The sequence below is a fragment of the Fukomys damarensis genome, unplaced genomic scaffold (assembly GCF_012274545.1).
Source record: "Fukomys damarensis isolate Sample0158 unplaced genomic scaffold, DMR_v1.0_HiC HiC_scaffold_30, whole genome shotgun sequence".
Lineage (NCBI taxonomy): Eukaryota > Metazoa > Chordata > Mammalia > Rodentia > Bathyergidae > Fukomys > Fukomys damarensis.
In genome coordinates this window covers 60,308,991-60,329,948 of record NW_022900942.1, presented here as the reverse complement: position 1 = coordinate 60,329,948, position 20,958 = coordinate 60,308,991, and the positions used below count along the sequence as shown (strand labels likewise).

The 20,958-nt window shown below is 50.1% G+C and overlaps 1 protein-coding gene and 1 long non-coding RNA gene across 2 annotated transcripts in view; one reads left to right on the top strand and one right to left on the bottom strand.

Annotated features, from left to right (window-relative positions):
- The window catches only part of LOC104872447, a 25,278-nt gene extending 10,604 nt beyond the window's left edge, over nt 1-14,674 (bottom strand). Inside the window, exons 1-2 of the long non-coding RNA XR_783180.2 lie at nt 11,891-14,674; nt 6,410-7,109 (exon numbers count right to left, since the gene is read on the bottom strand). This is a non-coding gene — a long non-coding RNA (uncharacterized LOC104872447). The remainder of the gene's footprint in view (nt 1-6,409; nt 7,110-11,890) is intronic.
- Nucleotides 1-20,958, top strand: part of Colec12 (collectin subfamily member 12) — a 172,505-nt gene that overhangs the window by 117,465 nt on the left and 34,082 nt on the right. The window lies entirely within an intron of this gene.

Below are 20,958 nucleotides of genomic sequence, written 5' to 3'. Positions count from 1 at the left end.
TTTAAAGCAAGACATACTTTATCCCCCTTGGAAAAAGAAATAACAAATAATTAAGGCCACAGCTCTCAGGGACCCAAGTTTATTGGCAATAAAAGGCAGCTGGGCTGACAACTCTGCCAGTTAATTAACCTGCCAAAAGCGAGCATGTCGCTGTGTTAGAAAACAGGGCTGGAACCGTCCAGGGATCTATATAAGGCGTGGGCAGTGGGCCTAAAGCTCTCAGGGCAGCAGCCTGGGCCCCACCCTTCCGGGAGTCGGTGCAGTCTGCATTCTTTGCCCATGCAGACCCTTGCCATGTGACACCGTGGAGTGTGATATGCACGGCCCTGCCCAGAGGTACCCGTTGGAACAGAAAAGGTGGGAAATCACATTTTTGAGCACTTCAGGCATTTTCTGATTAACCTTGTTGAATGTTCACAGTTAAGCTACTAGAAATATATAATCGTCCTAGTTTCCACCGGTGAGGAAACGGAGATGGGCACAGAGCTTCCAAATGCAATTGTCCTGCTTCCCATCTCTGTTCTTTGCCTCTGCCATGTTTTCCCAGACGAAACATCAAGGAATGTTTATTTTCTCTCTGGCTGTTAGGAGTTCATGGTGTGACTCTGAGCGAGTCACTCAACTGCTGTGAGTCTTGGCCTTGTGTCTGTAAGATGAGGGCGTAGAAACCTCAAGGTCTCTTCCGACAGTGCTTCTGCACCTTCTCAGAGGCCCGGGAATCACCTGGGGATCTTGCTAACCTGGAGATTCTGATTGAGTGGTTTGCGCGGGTGGCCTGTGTGGTTGACACTCAGTGTTGGATGCGTTGGGTCTCCCAGTGCAGAGTAGATGGCAGAAAGGCACACCGAGTAAGGGCAGTTTGTACTGTATCTCCACAGCAGTGCTGGCGAAACTTAGCGATCATCTGTAACAAACAGCTGGCTGTGGCCCTTGGGCCATAGGTTCGCCACCGCTGCTGTCAGGGCTCGGTGGTTCTGCAGTTTAGTTTCCCAATGGCTTCTTCCTCCAGGGCCTGAGCTCCTCCCCAGCGCTCCCCGCAGGAGTTGCCTGGTAGTCCCAACTTTCTCCGGGATGGGTCTCTCCCCTGCCTCTCTCCCCTGCCGGCTCTGACTCACTCCATCTGAAATGAGACCCACTTTAAAGGATCTCTGGTAAATGCCATTCAGACGCACCTAACTCTCCCAAAGATTTCATTTTACAGATAAAATCACACGCCCTCGCTCAGCTGTGCCAGATACATCGTGGCATATAAAGTTTCTTCCTTCTTGTAAGCCTCTCTTTGTTCTGGTGACCACCAGCGGCACTTTAGTAGTCTTCCATGATTACACCATGCTGTAACCCCATGTAGTGGTATTTATTGTTTTAGGAATGGTTTCAGAGGCCAGAAGCCAGATTTTCATTGTCTCTGTGGGGAAACATCCTATAAACTCAAGATAAAAGAATGTGGTGAATCAAGAAACAGATAATTGGTCACTAACATTTTTTTTTGTATCTCTCTAAAAACTCCCACTTGAAACCATTTGTACAGAGTTGGTTCTAATTAGAGTACTTTAGAAATATAGGTATACTGTGTTGTGCCTATAAAGAAGGGATACTATTTTTTTTTTTAAACCTGATCTTACAATGCCCAAAAGGATGTTATGTATTTTAGTATGACTGTCAGGGGACAGAGTCAGCTCCAAATATTTGACCTAGATAAACAGAATACTAGTCACTTCATCTGAAAGTACAGGATGATTAACTTGGACAACCACAGCAGCGGCAGGAGTCTTCCCCAGACTGTCTGCCTTCTCCAACCAGCAGCGACCCTTCCTAGGGCCTTTTACCCCCACTGCTTTTTATTGCCATGTTTTGAATTGTTCTAATGAGCTGTACGGTGTAGCGGAACTCTGAGGCATTTTGTCTTCTTGGGGTTATTCCTATGTCCCTGCCCAGATATATTTACCCATTTGTTAAGGTTTATGATGGATTTGTTCCCCCTGAATTAAACAAAATCTTTTCTTGCATTCTGCAAATCTGATAATCAGTCCATTACTAGCCATTGAGCCCTGGGAATCAAAGACAGCTGGGATCAGTTCTGTGGGCTCCTGAAGGTCCCTGCACCCTGATGCCCGTGTCTTATGCCTGCTGTCCTATAGGTCTGTGCCCCGGGAGCTTCACTCTGCTCTCCCAGTTCTCTCAGCTGCAATTCGCAGGCCCTGTCTGAAGATCTCTTTGTAAGAAGGCTCTCATTTGGGGTGGGGCTTTTAGAGACCAAAGCAGGCTGACTTGCAAGGCTGTAGGCCCCCAGAGCAGGCTGCTGAGGGGTCTGGCCCAGGGTGCTCTCCATGGGCACTGGGCTCTGAGCTGCTGCTGCAAAGCCAGCTCTACCGAGGGTGCCACCCAAGAAGGCGTTCCATCTCTGGGAGCATCTGAGTTTCTGTCTTTCAGAATTCCTGAAGAGCTTTCTGAAGGTAGGAGAAAGTATTAGCACACGGACGCAGCCGGCCCCACCAGAGGTGGTGCAGGAAGGAGTTGATGTGAAACAAAGGTGTTCAGGATCCACCCCAGCACTGCAGAACAGAAGCAAACTGAATCACACCCTTACCGAAGAATAAAAACTTTCTTTGATTGAGCTGAAATTCTAGTTCCTGTCCTTTGGTGGCAATACAGGGAAAACAAAACAACGCCCTCTTCCAGGTGATGGTCATTTGAGTAAGTGTAGGTAACAGCTATTTCCCCTCCATCTCCCCTGCTCTGAGAACTTTGCTGATTGTCCTTATTACGGTAGACACTGTCCTGGTTGCACTCCTTCAGACAGTGCATCTGTCTGTCTGTCCGTGCATCTTTTTTCCCTCCCTCAGGTTTGTGGCCCTGCAGCAGTGGTCCCATGCCCCAGGAGAGAGGGGGCCTGGCCCGGCCCACATGCAGACCCAGGCCTCAGGGCCCTGCGGTGTCCCTGGGCTGACACTGCAGCCAGGGCCGAGGAGCGCGGTCTGATTCTGTAAAGTTCAGAGGCGCCGATGGCTGCAGGGGTGCAAGGGGCGCAACGGGGGGCTAGGGCTGGTGGGGCAGAGAAGCGGTAGCTGTCACTGAATGGAGCCATCTCTCTGTGCCACGGAACTTGGTTTCATCTTGGTTTTTAGTTGAACTTTGATTTTCTTGTATGTTGATAGAAGACCAATATAACCCTGAGCTTCATAGCCAAGAGAGCTGTGCTTATGTTTTGGTTTTGGGTTTTTTTTGTATTTGTTTTTATGGTTCGTGTTTTATCATGTGTCTAGCAGGACTTTTGTTTTTGTTATTAGTTTGTATGTGCACGTGTGTGTGAGTGTGTTTGACACAGGGTCTTGAAAACAATGCTGCCCAGGCTGATCTTGAACTCTTGGACTCCAGTGATTCTCCCACCTCAGCCTCCCTAGTGCCGAGTATACAGGCACATACCCCTGCACCTGACTTCGCCAGATACTATTTTATTTTGCTGTCTTGGATGTTGCAGTGAGGCATTCAGAGTTAGGATAAGGAGGGGCATACATCTCCTCTTCCTATTCACTTCCTCCAACTTCATCACATTTACCTTTTTTTTCTTTTCTTTTTCTTTGATTTTTGAGACAAGGTCTCACTATATAGACCAGGCTGGCCTCAAGCTCGGGGCAATCCTCCTGCCTCAGCCTCCTGAGTTCTGGGATTACAGGGATGTGCCACATACCTGGCCATCACATTACCTTTTAACTACAGGTCTCTAACTCACACTGGATCAGCAGCTCACTTCAGCTCCTAGGTTTTCCACTAACAGTTGCTGCTAAGCCATTTCCCTGCCTTACATTTTGGCAGTTACTTTTTTTATTTAAAAAATTCACCTGTAGTGTGATAAAGGCCAAATTAGAGAGGGTACAAATTAGGTGTGCTGCAACAGTGGGCTTCCCAGTGCCGAATCCAGAATCAGAGCCACGCAGGTGGCCAACAGATGATACCGGAAAGCAGGCAGCAGAGACGCACACTGGCATTCATACTTTGTCTGAAGGCAGGTACCCAAAAGGGGGACTGCATATTAAAAGGACTAAAGAGGGAAATGCTGCGCATTGTGGGGATCTCACTTCATCTGTCCAGTATCCCTGGGATGGGGCTGTAATGGTCTCCGTATTACACATGAAGAAACTGGGGCTCTGAGGGGCCTCGAGTGCGTAAATGGGGTCTCAGGATGGACACTCAGGTCACTGTCGCCACCACACCACACTGCTACGGTAAGGAAGGGCTTTGTCCCACTGGGTCTCAGTGCGTTTGCTCCAGAGTTCACACCTTTCTGTCTTCCCAAATCCTGTTTCTGCAGGCCCTGTGCTGGTAGGTTAGGGAAATCTTCCAAGTTAGTAACTTTTCTCTCATTGCTGAGAAGAAATACCCGATACCCAATGTTAAAAGGGAAGGGGTTGATTTGGCTTACAGCTCATAGAGGGTTCAGTCCATAATTGGCTGTCTCCAAGGCTGGGATGGCAAACAGACATCACAGAGGAGACACAACGTGGAACACACAAGGTAGTAACAAGGGGTCCTCACTGCATCCTTTGGCCCCTTTTATCCCATCCAGACTACCGGGATTAGGGCAGAGCTAGACCAATCACTCACATGTAGTGGTTTAGGTAATCACAGGCCCTTAACCCCAGCATCACACACTCCAGATTCAGCCACCCCTAACCGAATGAGGCTTTGGGGGACATCCAGACCCAAACCATAGCACCTTCCCACTTTGGTGCAGTTTACTATACAGAGTAGCAGGTCAGGCCACAGAGAGGTAAAACCAGTTCTCTGTTCTTGACTCTGTCCATGAGAAATGGGAAGAAAAGGATTTTTAAAAATTAATGTATCTGATATATACAGTAGTTCCTAACTTATAACAGGAAAGGTGACTTGTAAGGCAGGTTTTGATTGTTTAAAGATATCTTTTGCCCTAGACAAAAACATCTTTTTAGCCAATAATCAGACTACGGACCATCTGCAATGCCTACTTAACCCGAAGTGTACATGGTACATGATGATAAAAATGCTGTCTCAACTCCATCATGGGTGTATCGCTTCCCTAGTTATAAGAAAGCTTCTGTCACCCCCTGGGTATGAGGATCTTTCTTAGGTTTCTAGGAGACCACAGAACCATAGGCCTGTGTCACCTGTCTGAATAATCAGTCTAGGGCTTTCTAAATCCAGCAATTATCTTCCTGATAAGAGATAAGCTGCTATAATGGAATACAAACTATCAGATTCACAAGCGAGGAACACTGGATTCAGATACCCCTTCTCCTCCTGCCAGCCTTAAGAAAACTGGGATTTGGGAACAGAGTTACATCTCAGGGCACTGACTATTCCCAAAGCCCCTTCCTGTGGAAATACTCCCAGTGCAGAGGTCCCTTTCTGCACTCACCCGGATGCTCCTCTGTGGTTCCACTGGCTTTGACATTTGGAAGGCTCAACTTTTTGACACTTGTCATTCTGCAGTTTTGTTTTTGTTTTTGTTTTTTTTTTTTGGAGAGGGGAGCTGATTCCATATGAAAATAATATTTGGCTCCTCAGATAAAGCTATTTGGCAGGGGCCAGATGCCCAGGGAGCTGGGGGCCAGACAGGAATGTGCCTGAGCCCCTGCACCTCTCCGCTCTCACTCACTGCCACCTACTCTACCCTTATGCAAAATTGCATACCTTGTTAGAGCTGAAAGTCCAGGCCCATGTCTAGGAAATCTCTCAGCCCTGGAAGCAGTTTTTAAATTTCAAACTTACTATTTTCTGTTCTACATCTCAGTCTCATTGTGTCCATCTCACTGCCTGGTCCTTGGTCAGAACCCTGTGGCAAATGACCTAACAAGAACCCGGAACCCTGCAGCAGCAGGAGGTGGTGAAGTGTGCGCATGCGCATGTATGCGTACGCCTGTGCGGGGGTGTGTGCGGGGGGGTGTGTGCATGTGTAAGTATACCCAGAATTCAGATGCATGCTATATCAGTAGTGGACACACATTTGGAGAACTTCTGTGACACTCAGTCTTGATCGCTGTGAAAGATAAGTAGCCTAAGGCGTGGCTTGCAGGGGAGTAAACCCATTAGCAGTCAGGCTTCTGAGAGCCAGGGTGATGAGCTGGGGTGTGTGAGAGACAGAGCGCAGCCTGGCTGGGCAGGTGCGCAAGGGACAGAAGCTCCAAGTTCTCCAAGCTGGAGCCAAGGGCTGCAGGAAGGGGATGAAAGCAAGGACGAGGAGGGTCCCATCGTGAAGGCTTTCTCTGCTGTGCCATGTTTTATACCCTAAGCAGTCGGAAACCAGCTGAGGAAGAGACATGGCCAGGCGGGTTAGGCAGCAATGCTGAGGCACGTGTGCTAAAAATATCCCAGACTGGAGGGAAGTAGGATTCTTTCTTCATCGCTGGAAAAATAAAAAGAGTAAAGCTCTTACCTCAGCTCTGGGTAGAAATCTCTGCTTCTTCCTCCGGAAATCCAGCTCTGTCTTCTCCTTTGTGGTTTTGTGCTGGTGCCTTCTCAGTCTGGTCTTGCAAGCAAAGCTAGCAGATGGCTCTCATCCTGCGCACTGCCCGGGGCCTGCTCACGTGATGGGCTGATGACTGGTCCCCGCCTGCACGCCTGACCTTTCCGTTCCTGAGCTGGCCACTCGCACTCTCAATGGAACCATCGTGCATGCAGACTCACCGGCCCCTCTTAAGTCACACGTGTGGCGGAAGCACGGAGGGCCACGATTAGTAGGCCAGTAAGACACAGTTTTCGGATCTTGAGCTTTGACATGAATACATTATCACCAGTCTGGAGTTGGGTCTGCCCTTCTGTTCTTGGTTGCTTTCATTTTTTTCCTTTCTTCTCCTTCTGTGATTGTCATGACTCCTTCATTTTTCCATAATTTTAGGGTGGCATGGATCCAGTTCAGAGGAAGTGAACATTTCTGCTTGTTCAAACTTTTTCTCCTCAAAGTTCAAGTGTTGTGATGGGAAGATTGAATGATCCATCCAACCTTGTCTGCCGAACGGTGTGTCAGGGCAGGCAGGCTGGTTGGAAAGCATCCCACGCACGTCTACCATGTCCTGCTCCAAACTCACCCGAGTGTGTTCACCCGTGGACGTTTGTGTGTAAAGTTGCTGAGGGCCCTGTTGCCAGGAAAGAACCAAGAGAAATAGAGCTGCTGAGAATGGAGGGGCACAGAGCAGGCATGTGGGGGAAGAGGGGGCAGGCAGGTGAGAACTGAGGGGTAACGGTATGGGCATGGAAAGGAAGAGGGGAAAGTAATCGGGATGAAAGAAGGGTTCGGAATGGGCCGAGTAACATAATTAGTGCACCTTCGGCACTCAGGCTTTCTGCAGCACAGCAGTATAGATTATGTCAGGAAGCTAGGTGTGGATGGGCCACTGTGATTGCCCCTGGTGTGAGTGCCCCTGGTGAACACCCAGATGCAGACACTGGGTGCTGTTTGCTTTCTCTCTCCTCCGCTTGCCATGCCCTGCAGGATTTGATGTTGGCCATCAGCCAAAGACCAGTGGCAACTGAGTCTGTTTTGATTCACCTGGCAGTACATGGGATTTTTAGCCACCTTCACACACACACACACACACACACGCACGCGCACACACACACACACACACACACACACACACACGAATATTCTCCCAGTGCCGGCTCCTGTCCTTGCAGTTACTTCCCTAAACAGTGGAACAGCTCCTTTTATTTATAAACTGTTTTTGTTTTTAATTTCCAACTTGGGCTCCTGAGGTCTCCTCAGCGTGGTGTGACCTGGTCCACATGAGCAGGGTGCCCCTCGGGAAAGCGCCAGGCAGCGGAAGCTTTGAGTCAGCCGCGGAAAGTGTGTCGGCTGTTCCAGGATATTCCACTGCTAAGAATTGCTCTGAGTGTGTGTTTTTTACTGTCTCCACTAGTATGTGGGCAGAGCTGGCATTCTGCTGGGGCACACTCTGGAGTACCCTTTCTGCCTGATCACTGACTATTGGAATATTTTGTAAATATTTGGAGTACCGCCCTTAGGCATCGGCCAGGCTGAAGATGTGCACAATTCCACATTTTCCCTTGCGTTAGTTGGTGTTTGGGCAGTGGGCTGCGTCAACACCTGGATGGACATGCAGCCCTTGGTGGGAAGGAGCCGGGCCCCACTCCTCCCTCGGAGAGATGCTGTTCACACAGTCAGCTGGGGGCAACCTTTTGAATCCCTGTCCTGTCTTTCTTGGTTTGCTCACCAGCTTCCCTGCCTCTCTGGAAAGCAAGTGCTCCAACCCCAGGCCCTGAGTAGACAGAGAAAAGCTTTTCAAAATGAAAAAATACATTTTCAAAATGGCCAGCAATGGCCAAGGGTTTCCTCTACCACAGCCCCAAATCCCAGTGCTCTGGGAGGTTCTTTTTCTTCAAGCAGTGAGGCTGTGCTGCCTGGGGCTGGATGCTGAGGAGCAAGTGGGCCTCGGGACAGAGTGGCTTTGCGGCCAGGCCCCTCCTCACATGCCCGGCACCCACTGTTGGGTCCAGCTGGGGTATCCAAGCTTGCGGGGCTCCAGTCCTAAGGCGGGTTTAGCGGCAGGGCTGGTGGACATCAGCCCCGGCTCCCATGTGCTGAGTTCATCCTGTGCTGGTCGTTGCTCCTCTGCCATCTGGAAGCTATTAGTGTGGAAATGGTTTCAAGCGTCTGCTGAGTATGGGTTCTGGGGAGGAGGAGGCCCGGCCCGGCCCCCCACCCTGCCACGAGTCTTCACTTCCTGTAGGATTTCCAGTGTAAACCCCGTGAAGCCCTGCCCTCCAGGCCACCCCTGCTCTTCATTTCTCCCACCCCTTCTCCATGCTTGGGACCCCAAGGGCAGTGACGTGGGGGGGGCTGGCATCTGTCCCCACTTTGTGGGATCATGGGGAAGAGGGTGCTGAGTCACTTTCCTTAAAAATCCATAAGAAGGATGACTGCACTTTACATTCTTTGTGGCTGACATTTTGCAAAGGGGACCTCTCAGAAGAGCCTGAGAAGGAGCGATCTGAAGTCCTTACCAGGACCACATCATCACAATAGCTGCCCACGGTCCCTGGCCCTGTGCTGTGGGCTCTGTTCCTTGTAGTAACCCTGAAGCAAGGATACTGGGGCACAGAGAGCTTCACGCTTTTCTAAAGGAAACTCGGTCCTCACCAAGGTCTCTGCAGTCTGCAGCCTTTTGCCCAGGTAGGGCAGGCACCCCAGGCGGCCGAGGGGCAAACATCTGCAGTTCACGTAAGATGCTGTCGTACAGCGGTGGGTTTTTTAAGGAAGCAAAACAATCTTTTGAAAGGAAACTCATGCAGCCTGTCAGCCTCTTGCCAACTCTTCGATGGTGCAACCTGCCAAAAACAGCCCAACCTTGTTTGGGGTATGAAAGCAGCTGTTATAATAAACTCCCCGGCTCTGCCTCTTTTCCTGTTATGGTGGAATGGCTGTTTAAAGTAAATGTCGCCAATCCGTGGATTTTCTGGGGTCATGAAAACAGTCTTTAATTGGCAGGCTCAATTACATTTTTCGGTGAAGTTAGGAAGCAAACAGAATGACCCACCGTTTCAGAGCCCCTCCAAATGCACGCCCGGGACTTTGTTCTCATCCCCGCTCTCCGGCAGCATCAGCATCTGTCGATCTGGAGCGGATTCCACAGAGAATGGGTCTCGGCCTCTCTTCTGTCCCAGGACTTCCAGAGCAAGGGCGGTGGGCACACAGAACTTGGAATTGGAGCTGGGTTGAAATCCTGGCTCTGCCAACTGTGGGTGTGGAGCTCCTGAGCCTCGCTCCTCTCATCTGTAAGATGGGTGCGATCTTAACTCCCCACCACGGAGTTCGAGGCAGCATAAAAATATTAGCAATTATTACATAGTTCTTGTAGATGTCGTGTGCTGTTCTGGGGTTGTAATCTCCCAACCACCCAGTGAGATGTGTACAGCTCTATCTGCTGTACTCTGGGTGTACGTGAGCCAGAATCCCTGCTGGCATGGAACTCGCATTGCTGGAGGAGGACAAAAGATGGTATATGTTAAACGGTGAAAATAAAACAGCAAAGGAGGATGGAGGGTAGGGATTGGAGGGGTGGTGGTTTCAGTTTTCAAAAGACAGCCAGGAAAGCCTTATCTGAGAAGGTGACATTAGAGTGAAAACTTGAAAAAAGCGCAGGGGAGAGCCATGAAGGCGTGTAGTTGGAGAGTCCTCGGCTGAGGAGACGATGCATGCAAAGGCCCTGGGGCGACAAGTCTGGTGTGTTCTAGGAATAGTGAGGAGGGCAGCATAGCTGGGATAGAAGGGGTGATAGTTTTGCTCAGGGTGCAGTGAGGGCCTTGTGGACCTCCTCAGCTCTTGATGAAACAGGAAGCTCCCAGAAGAGACCGGGCAGAGTTGGGACACGACGAAGACGAAGCCAGATGTGACAAAAGACATTTCATTTTCATTCACGACAGCTGCTGCTCCTGCTGTTGGTTCCCACAAGGACAGCTGCCAACTTTTGGAGACCGGTTAAATAGGCCACTTCTTAATGGGGCATCTGGGCCTCCTCTGGCGACACTGTACTTGTTGATTCTAACAACAGAAGAACTTTCTCTAACTTCCCCTGTGTTTGCGTGCAGCCTCCGCTCTTCTCCTGGACAGAGCCGTCTTACCGCCACCCTGCTCTCCTTTGTCTCGATGCCGCCTTAGGCTGGCTCCGTAGACCACTGCAGGCTGTGGACTCCAGAGGAGCCCAGCAAGCAGGAGAAGGGACAAGGCAGAGGGTGGGGGGTGGGGGTGTTTGTAAGTGGAATCAGTGTAACCGGGCACCGGAAAACTTAGGAGCACCTACAAATTCCGGCGAGAAAGAATTCTGATAGCCTCATACTTCTTTGAAGGTCAGTTCTGAAGCTCAGGTCCGTGGCAGCTCCTGGAGCCCAGGCACCTCCTACGAGTGGTGTCCAAGTGTGCGCCTCAGGGTCTTCGCTGGAACGAGGCTGGCACTTATGTGCAGCTTGATTTCTCAGTCACCAGCCGTGCTTGCCACACTGGAGTGAGAATCCGTAACACCCTGATTTGACCGGTGCTATTTATGGCATTTCCACGCTAGAAAGCTAAATTACAGTCTCCTAGAAGTTATGCGATGTCTTTCTGAAAACATCAAGGTGCGCCATCATTCAAGGTCTGTTTTGCCTCCTTGCTCGTGCGGCCTTAATCCCCGAGAATTCACCCTGTGTATTAGATCATTTGTTCTCACGCGCTCTTCACGGTCTTGGAAACACCTCCAGTTCTAGCGATGCTTCCCACATACACACAGGGGCTAAGTCATTAAAACAACCTAGGCCCGAGGTCGGAAGCCCCCTTCCCTCCTTCACGGAACAAGGCCCACAGGCAAGAGGAGGGTGGAGGTCAGAATGGGAACAGAGAACAATTAAACAAGAAAGTGCAGCCGCTTCCCTGCAATACAGGAAATACCCGTTGAGCATCCCTGATCTGAAAGTCTGAAAGCCGGAATGCTCCCAGATCTGTTCCTTTCTGAGCACTCGCACGATGCCATGGGTGAAAGATTCCACACCTGACCTCACGGTACAGTGAAAACACAGACAGGCTAAAAATCCTGGGCCACAGGTTTTGTGTCTGTGCTGTATATCATGGTTATATCTCTTTTTCCCCCCAGACAGGAACTCACTGTGTAGTTCAGATTGGCCTTGAACTATTTAGCTCAGGCTGGGCTCAAACTTGTAGCAATCCTCCTGCAACATAAATGCACTGTATGCTTAGATTTGAGCCTTATCCCAAAGTTATCTCATTATATGTACAAATATTCTAAAACCCAAACACCTGAAATGCGTGTGGTCTCAAGCATGTGTGGTAAGGGTTACTGAACCTGTAACCCGTATGCATTCCCGAAGTCCCCACTGACACGATGTCCGCAGTGTCGCTGCTCACCTGCAGGTGTACAGGAGGCACCGAGGGAGCTCTGGGGGCTGCCGCTGTCCCATCGCTGGAGTGCTGCCACCGTTGATTCTGCCTGGTTCAGATAAAGCCCACAGGAGTTCTGAGCTGGGACTTAACAGAAGCCAATGAAAGGATTTGTTGAGAATGACTAATCCCATGCCCTGGAATGCAAACCATGCACAGTTTATGGTACCTAAGTACGTACCATAGAGGACGCAGGTGCGCTTTGATATCTGGTTCCAGACCTGCTCACTAAAGAACTAGTGAGAACCCTTCATCAGTGCGCTAAGGAAATAATTCTGGTGCTGTCAGAATCCATTTCCACGTGGCCACACCGCTCTTCCCCCGCTGGTCTTTTGGAGGCATCGGGGTCCTGGAAGCATGAGGGGCAGGGTGAGCTTAATCTGATCAGTGATGCGGACCACCAGGACCATCGCGGCACAGGAGCCCGTGCATCTGTTCTTCGGTGGCATAAAAAATTTCTGATTGTTCATCAAGATGGAAAACCATGAAGTTTCTCACGACAGATTCAGGCTGTGTTGCTGTCTGCCACTATCGTTTTACTGTTGTCCTGGTTATTGGGGAGCAGTGGTCTGTGCCCCAAGTACATTTCACAGAGAAAGCATTATTTGTCCAGAAGCATTTTTCTCCCGGAATATCAGACTAAAATCGTTTCCCCTATTTGACACTCCTGTGTCACATTAAATGTCCCCTTTGAAGAAAGTTCCAGGTACATCCTGGAATCACCAAGGGTGATTTATATTGACCAGAGTCAGTTAGTATTGTGCTTTCAGGTGTATCCTCCAAATGATACAGGAAACTCTCGTTCGCCTCTACTTCTATACTGGTTTCAAAGGTTTGGGTCGTCCTTCCCCAGCTTTGGCTTGGTGTCTTTGGAACTGTGATGCTTGGCTTAATAGAAACAATAAAAATTAACAGACTCAGGACTGGGAGAGTGGCTCGGTGGTAGAGTATTTGCCTGGCGTGCGCAGGGCCCTGGGTTTGATTGAGCCCCAGCATCACAATCAATAAGAAAAATAAGATTAATGGAGTCAGTTTGGTCTCTAAAGTCTATAGCTGTTTTGTGTTTCTTGAAAATAAGTGACAGGAGGGGAGTCGAGGTTGAAAAAGATCTTGGAAATGCCTTTGCCAGAAAAGACCGCTGTTGCTGTCCAAACTCAGCTTCCCTGAGTGGGGGGCACAGGACAGGAGGGTGGGGCCACCGTGTTGGGCTCACAGTTTCAATGCAAAGTCGAGCAGAAGTCTGGCCAGCCAAGGCTGCAGGTGGAAACCTTAGTGCTGGGCCAGGGTCATGGCTCAGATGGCCAAACACTTGCCTAGTGTGCCAGAGCCTTGGGTCCAACCCCTGGCTGGCATCACTGTGTCCAGAATCTCCAGGGAAAAGATGTGAAAACCCCTAGCGGTGGGACTCTCCGGAATGGTGACCAGATCAATACTTATTTCCCTCCCGATATACTGGATTGACTGTCCTAGATGTCCTTTTACATGATTGTGGCTCAAGAATAGTTTGTACTTTATTACGTACCCTATGGTCTGTGTCAACTCTGGGTCCCAGTGAGCAAAGCACAGATCCTCCACCTCAGATCCTCCTAGCCTCTCATGACACAAACTGCCCAACGCAGGGACAGTGTCCCTACAGTGTGTCCCTAAGCCTGCCGTCACTCCCATGCTCTCCTCGTCTCCTGTCTACAGAATCACAACTCTTCTCTTTTCCTTGTTTAAATACAAAATGTATTTCTCTCCCTTACCCTGATCCTTTCCATCCTACCCAGAGCCGGGCAGCAGGAGCCTTTGAAAGAAGGAGCCCTCCCTGATCCGCGGGGCCTCCTGGAGCCCTGGCTCTTCAGCCCCCCTTGGATAAACATTTCTCCCGCATGATTTGTGCCCGGCCGCGGAGTAGGCGGGAGTAGAAACAGATGCGCCTCCCACCAAGCTCCAAGCCATGAGGAATGCCTTTTGTGCCATAGTCCCGTGGATGAAATTTAGTAAATGCACCAATCACGTGCTCATTTGGGGCGCTGTATGCACTAATAAATTAGTGCTTCTAATTTTATAAGCACTGTCATAACCATGGCTGTAAGTGGGCCTTTCCCTGTGACCGTGCTCAGTACGTTCCTTTGCTTTACTAGGTGCTGTTTATTAGGTGTTGTTTCCCCGAAGTGCTGTTGAAGGTGACAGATTATTTCAGGGCAACCAGCAGGTTGCATTTCCAGGTGCTTGGTTGTCTGGACCAGCTTTGCTGTGGCAACACAACTGCTTTCCTGCAGGAGGGAGCAGTATTGGCAGGAGCAAGAAAGTCTAGAGTTAATTTTAGTGCTCATTTAGGAAAGAAGCACATTTGATGAATCACTGAGTCTCTTTTAGTTCCTCTTCGAGGCTGTGCACGATGTGGAGGGAATGCAACAGCGCTGGCTCTATGTTTGCAGAGAGGACACAGCTGGCCCGGCACCAGTAGGACCCGGGCCTGCACTTGCTTTCCCGGCACTAGGACTGGTAGGCTGGACCCTGCTTCTGTGGGTGGTCAAGTGGAGCCCATCCCTGAGGCCCTGCTGTGTGGTGGCTGCCTCAGCATAGTACCTCTTCTTACGGGGAGGGACTCTTGTACCACAGACTATTTTAAAGAATAGTAAGTAACGAGCTTGCATGATGTTGTAAGCTACGTGCATATTTCTGCTGCAAACTAGAAGTAAAACTTGCAAGTGAATCCCAAACTCCATGTGCTACATTCACGAGGGTACAGGAGAACGCCTGAAGCTCAGTATGAATGCGGACGGTGTGCAGTCCTCACCCAAAGGCTCTTCTTTCAGTCTGTTCATCCCTTTTGAAACACAATTAGGAGCTATGTGGCCATTTGGGGAACATACATTTCCTTGAGCCTGAACTCCATGGAAGCGACCTTACCCTAAGAATTTCATACCACATGAAACTGTGTGTATTTTCTTTATCTCTGATCTCCATTACCCACTTGTTTCCAGAATAACGTGTCCCTGGCCAAAGGTTACTGTTCTCTGGTATCAAAGCTCGATTTCAGGAGGCTTCTGGATCCCTTCTCCACCGTGAACAGCACAGCCATGTAATTCTGAAATTCTCTTTCAGTTTCTGGCTTGCCTGTTGGTATCACAGATTCCTCTCTGCATCTTGTGAATGTAAGGGAGTTTCACTCACCTTTGGACACTTGGGTTTCCTTTTTTCTGTCTAGTCGATGGGGCTTTCATTCCTCTGGGGGTCCCTCCGTCCAAACTCAGCTGTGCCGTCCAAGTTCTCCTGGGCTTTGTCTCGGCCTCACCAGAGAACCCGCCTGTGGGCGGCAGCTCAGACCAGTCCACGTGAGAAGGAAATGCAGGGTTAAGATGAACCCATACCTGTGCATTAGACAGACGTGTAGGAATTGAATCTCAGATATCGCCAGCATCCCTGGGCACCTAAAGTCATCGCACCCTGCAGAGATTATGAATTTGGAGTTTGCTGCATTTCCATGGATGTCTGTAGTTCAGAACATCTACTGTGTACAGGTACTGCGAATAGGAGTACAGGTGAGGTCTGCAGCCCTGAGGGAGAGGCAAGGCGACGGGCTCCATACGAGCTCCACTGCGTCCGGCTTGGCGCTGTCAGGGATCCTGACGGTCTCGCGTGATTATGTGGACACAGCAGCTGCTGGGTTTATGTAAACGGGATGGGTCAGTTGCCGTAAGCCGAGTGGCGCACTGCCATATGTCCAACAGCCAGCTCTCCACAGGGCGAAGGCCTTGCTTGGGAGCTGTGCACACACTTCCATAGCATAAATGGCCCAGCACGACCAGTTTCGGCCTTCCAAGGTCACATCACGGACCTGAGGAGAGACAGTTGGTTCTCAGTGTCAGCTGGCCTCAACCACACCCCGATAAATCTACGGGACATTGAGCATTCAGATTTTCTTTAGACGCCCTTTTTTAGGGGGGCAGGTGGCACAGGCCTGTCTCCCTGACTTGGCTCTTCTCTTCATGCTAAGTGTCCACAAGTACAGTCTTCACTTGAAGAAATAAGACAAATACTCAGAGGAGCGAGGAATGTCAGGCCATGAAAATGTTTTCATTTACTTTGAAGCCTGTTTTCCCCCCATTGAAACATCTGTTCTCTTGGCTACGAGAAAATCAAGTAGGTGTGTGAGAGTGAGCAGGGTTCGGCTTCTAGGCGGGCACCCGCAGGTCGGCGATCTGCCGCATCCTGTAGCCAAGTTTCCTGTCGTCACTGCATTAGTCCCTCTGCTGCCCTCAAAGCGACACTTGGACGGCAGCGGCACCTGAGGCAAGGGTTGGGTGGGGCTTGAAATTACTGCAGTGTAGAAACGCTGGCAAGGGGCTAAAGGCTGCTCCATTGTAACCCGCCCCACTCACCCGAGCCTCCAGCACAGATCTGGGAACCTCTCAGAGCCCCAGGTGTCTGCAGACGAGGCTGGGCGGGTGGGAGCAGTGCTCTCGGATGCTTCTGACTGGCAGGCCCTGAGCAGCTTGCCTCTCCCGGGACGGCCACACCTGGGCTACAGGGCAGCAAGCTCAGCATGTCCCTCGTCACCTAGAAGGCTGGCACTGAGGTGAGTCCCGTTGCTGGGACCCACACCTCCCCAACAATGGCCAAAGTGCTGGAGAGTACTGGGTTAAGGCAGTGTGAAAGGATTTCTCCAGAAACATGAACCCTCCAGGACGAAGATGGCATTGAAAGGACTGGAGAGACTCCAGTGAGTGTAACCCTCAGACGGGGGCGTTGGGCACAGCTGGGCCGGGGGCAAAGCTGATGCAGAGAGGATTCGATGAAGAGGGAGTCTGGGTGCGGCTGGAAGGAAGTGAAAGGGGAAAGTAGTTCAGAAGAGAGGCACATCTCAAGACCCAGACAGACAAGCAGCCCTTTGTGGGGAGCTCACAGGCATCCGTGGCTTGTTTTTTCCCTCCGTACTTATATCTCAAATAAGTGAAGAGATGTGATAGGATGAGAACGGAGCATGATGAAGCCATGGTGTCTTAGGCTAGGAGTCAGCAGACCCAAGCCCAGTTCGTTTTCTGCCAACTTTTGATAAGTCCTGTGCCTTCTTCTTTGCTGCTACCTTCTCTGGCCCGATTCCTGCAATAGTTTGAGTCCTTAGAGGCACAAGCCATTGGAGATTGGCTTTTGAGGTTCCTGCTGCAGTGTCATAGGTCTGTTTTCCAAGGAAAATCCAATAGGGTTTCCAGCTGACACTGATGGAGGCTGCCCCGAATGCCCTGTGGTTTGCCTTAGGCTGATAAAGCTACAGCCTCTTCCAAGCCCACCCCATTACAAAAATGCCACCACCATTGTGGGTTTTCTTGCCAGCCAAACCTCCAAGCTGATCCTGACCTCTCTTAGAAGAAGAAACGTTTATTTAGGGTGGAAGAATTAATTACCTTGCTTCCTAGGTATCTCACCACAGATGGTAAGAGAGAAATTAGAGCTCACAGAAGCCTTGGTCTTGTAGTAGTTAACTAGAGAGTAAATTTTACTGCTCATTTCTGAGAAAGGTCATCTCTCAACATGTGGAAGGTTGCCTCTGCACTCTTTGATTTTGACAGAATACTTCCAGTGAAAGTCTCTACAGTTTATCTAGTTAGGCCCCCTTCATCTTGCTTTAAGCTCAGAGAAGCAATACATGAGAGATCTGTGTTCATCTCCCTACCTAGCCACCCCTGGCTGGGAGATTCAACTTCTTTGAACCTCTCCTTTCCTAAAATCTATAAAATTAGGGTCAGAATTCATGCTCCGCCGGGTTATTAGAGGGACTATAGGTAACAAGGCGGGGGGACCTAGCCCATATCAAGTCCTTGGGAACACACTTGTCCCCAGCGACTCCGCTTTCTTTCACATCAACAGCACAATATCACCCACTAAAGAAATGTCCGGGGACATCCCCCCAAATACCCGGAACTGTCTGTCTCAATTATACAAGGGACTCTGATGGCCCAAGTGGAATTTTCATGAGTTCTTTTAACGAAAAGATGGAGTGCCTAGTCACAGAAGGACCCTGTGTGGTGGTGCAGGATAACGGAGTTGTCAGGCCTGCGCAGATGCGTCTCTGGGATTGTCGGCAGTTCCCTCTGTGCCCATAGAATGAAAAGACCCGGAGTACAGCGAAGAGGGAGGGATCTGGCGAGGAGGGCTGGCGTGAGAGATGGGACGGCTGACCTCCCCGGCCAGCGCGGGCGCCTCTGCTCACAACTGAAAGCATTTGTGGACAGCTCCTATAAGAAAGGATTCCCGTTCTAGAAACCCTAAGGGCGAAAGCTATGGCGTTCTTCTGAGACACGGTATGTTCTAGTGGACGCTATGTTCTGAGCGGCGGGAGTGTTACATCTGTTTTGCCTATAGTTCTTTTCTAGTAGGCAGAATAGAAATTATAAATTTAAAATAAATAATACATACTCTTTTTGAAAAACATTAAAACCAAACCAGAACTGCCTGCCTTGTCTCTTTATGTATGTGAAATAAATATTTAATGACAAACAATCATATGCTTGCTAAATGTGCAGAATATGACTCTAACAACGAACCCTGAAGAGGCCACACTCTCTCTCATAAAGCTTTCTTCTAAATACTTTTTCTGGTCTGAATTCACCTTTCTGAGTATACAGTTGCTGTGAGGCTTCATTTATTTTGCACAGAAAGTAGTTCCACTGCCAGCTCTTGTCCTGCTTCCCTTTTTGTGATTCGCTACATCATTTAGGAAACTTGGCATAGTGAAGTGTCCAGTGCTGGGATTTGTATTTGGGAAACTAAATTACTCACTAATAAAAAAGGTTATACCAAGTAAGTCCGTATCTCATCCTAGAGTAAATGGCCAAAGCCTGGGGGATAAAGTGGTTTTTGTTTGCATTCAACTTTTGTTCTCATGATATTGCATAACACTCACCCGACTCACCCGGATGGTAGCTCTGACTGTTTTGTTGCTTCGGAGGGCATTTTAATTACATATAGGAATTTATTTGAATCATCAGTTACTGTTAGAGCCAAATCATTCCCTTGGGTTTATGGGAATATGTGCCACCAGGCAGCAGATTAATAACTGTGGAAAAACCACATGAAAAGGTCACTTCCAATCTCAGATCAGAATCTGTGGTCTTCCGGATTTTGCAATCTCCCAGCTTTGGAAGCTTCTCTTTGGTGACATGACCCGAGTGACAAGGGCGCAGAGCTGCAGACAGGAACATTAGGACAGCCCAGCAGTGGTCCTCCTCCGAAGGGGAGGGATTGGTCAGCCAGGTCCGTTTTAGCAGACGGAACCAACTTCAGTGGTTCACATGGTGGGAAATACGATGCAAAGAGGATCCTTTCTTTCCTCCAGAGAGAACAGGAAAACAGGTTGGACTGGAGCCTCGACCACAGCATTTGGGAGGGCTCTGCATGGGGAACCACAGCAGCAGGATCTCTCTCTGCTGCTGAGTTCTCCTGGCCCTGCACTGTCATTCCTGGAGCACTTCAATTACGCTCTGCACCCCACTCCCTACCTCGTCCCCTACTTCTTACTGGAAACATGTTATTATTATTATTATTTTGGGTGGGTATTTTCAGACAGGGTCTCACTGTGTAGTTGAGACTGACCTGGAACTCACTATGTAGCCCAGGCTGGTGTCGAACTCACAGCGATCCTCCTGCCTCAGCCTCCTGAGTGCTGTGATTACAGGCGTGCCACCACCACGCCCAGCCAAAACATGTGTTATTAGAAACAGGGCAACTCGGACAACTTTGGGTTTGGACACCAGGGACCAAACTGTCAGCTTCTTGTAACTTCCGTAGACTATTCAAGGAGTTAACCAGCGTGGGGTCTGGCTTCCTCAGGCCCCCAGCATCTTCTGAATAACAAAGACTTGGACCCCGAAAAATACATTCAGACCAGGAGCCAAGAATGGAACAGGGCGGAGATGGCTGAAGAGGGGTAACTGATGGGAAAACTTGGACTTGCAGTCCCTCTCTGCCTGTGCTGGCTGCATTACAGAAGGGCAGTGTGGGCCAGCTTTTCGAAGAAGCCGGTCCCTTGGTGGTAAAGGCACAACTGCTGCGCTTCCTGAGCCAGAGTCCTTATCCCCCACACTGTGCAGTGGGCCCTCTGCCCTCACCCCATCCCCACGGGAACAGAATCCTCCGTCTCTGGGAAGTAATGCTAAGAAAACAAACACTACAAAGGCTGGTAACAGGGGGATGTCTCTCTCCAGTGTGTTTTTGTGACATCCAGCTTCCAGGAGGAAGGAGTCCCCCAGCTCCGGAGCCAGCAGGGTCCCTTTGTAGTAGGCATCTGTATGTTTGGCCAGATGTCCTCCCAGGGGAGGGCAGAGAAGAAAAGATGAAACAGAGTTCTTATTAAAAATAAGTCTTCAGGGGAGGAAACATAAGTCGGAGCAAGTGTGTCAAGTGGAAAGGGAGGCGGCAGTGCCCTCTGAGGTTGATTAGGGCAGGTCCAGCCGGCGGAGCAGTGCGCACGCCCTGAATAAGGGCCCTGCTCTCTGGAATGCCGGCCTTGGCAACCCCTGGGGGCAGATCCGCAGGGGAGCCTGGGGCACAAGACGGCCAGTGGCGACCCCGTGCTGCTGCACCCGAGGGACAGGACGGGAGGGACGGCGCCAGCCTTGCAGTCAGGTCCCGTGGCTCCTGGTCTCGCTGTCCCTGCAGTCTTCCCTTTTCCCATCAGTAACACAGCGACCGTGAGCATGTGACCCTGGTGCTGCCTTCCAGGCCTCAGGCTCCATGCTGTGCCATCGCCTCTGCTCTCACCAAATCTTTGGAGGCTCTGCTGGTGGAATGTAAAAAATCGCCCCAGAGGTGGAAAAAGCCCCCCCGCCATGACCCTAAAATGCAAAAGGAAAAAGCCCCCAACAAGCATGGAAGTGTCACCGTCTTCCCCAGGAAATGGGTCCAGCATTCCTGTGTGTGTGTCATCCTGCTGTTTTACAGCACACACGCGCGCGCCCACACACACACACACACACACACACACACACACACACATCCTCAACATGGAACGTGATATGTTTGTGGCTCACCTGCACTTCCTCCTCTCC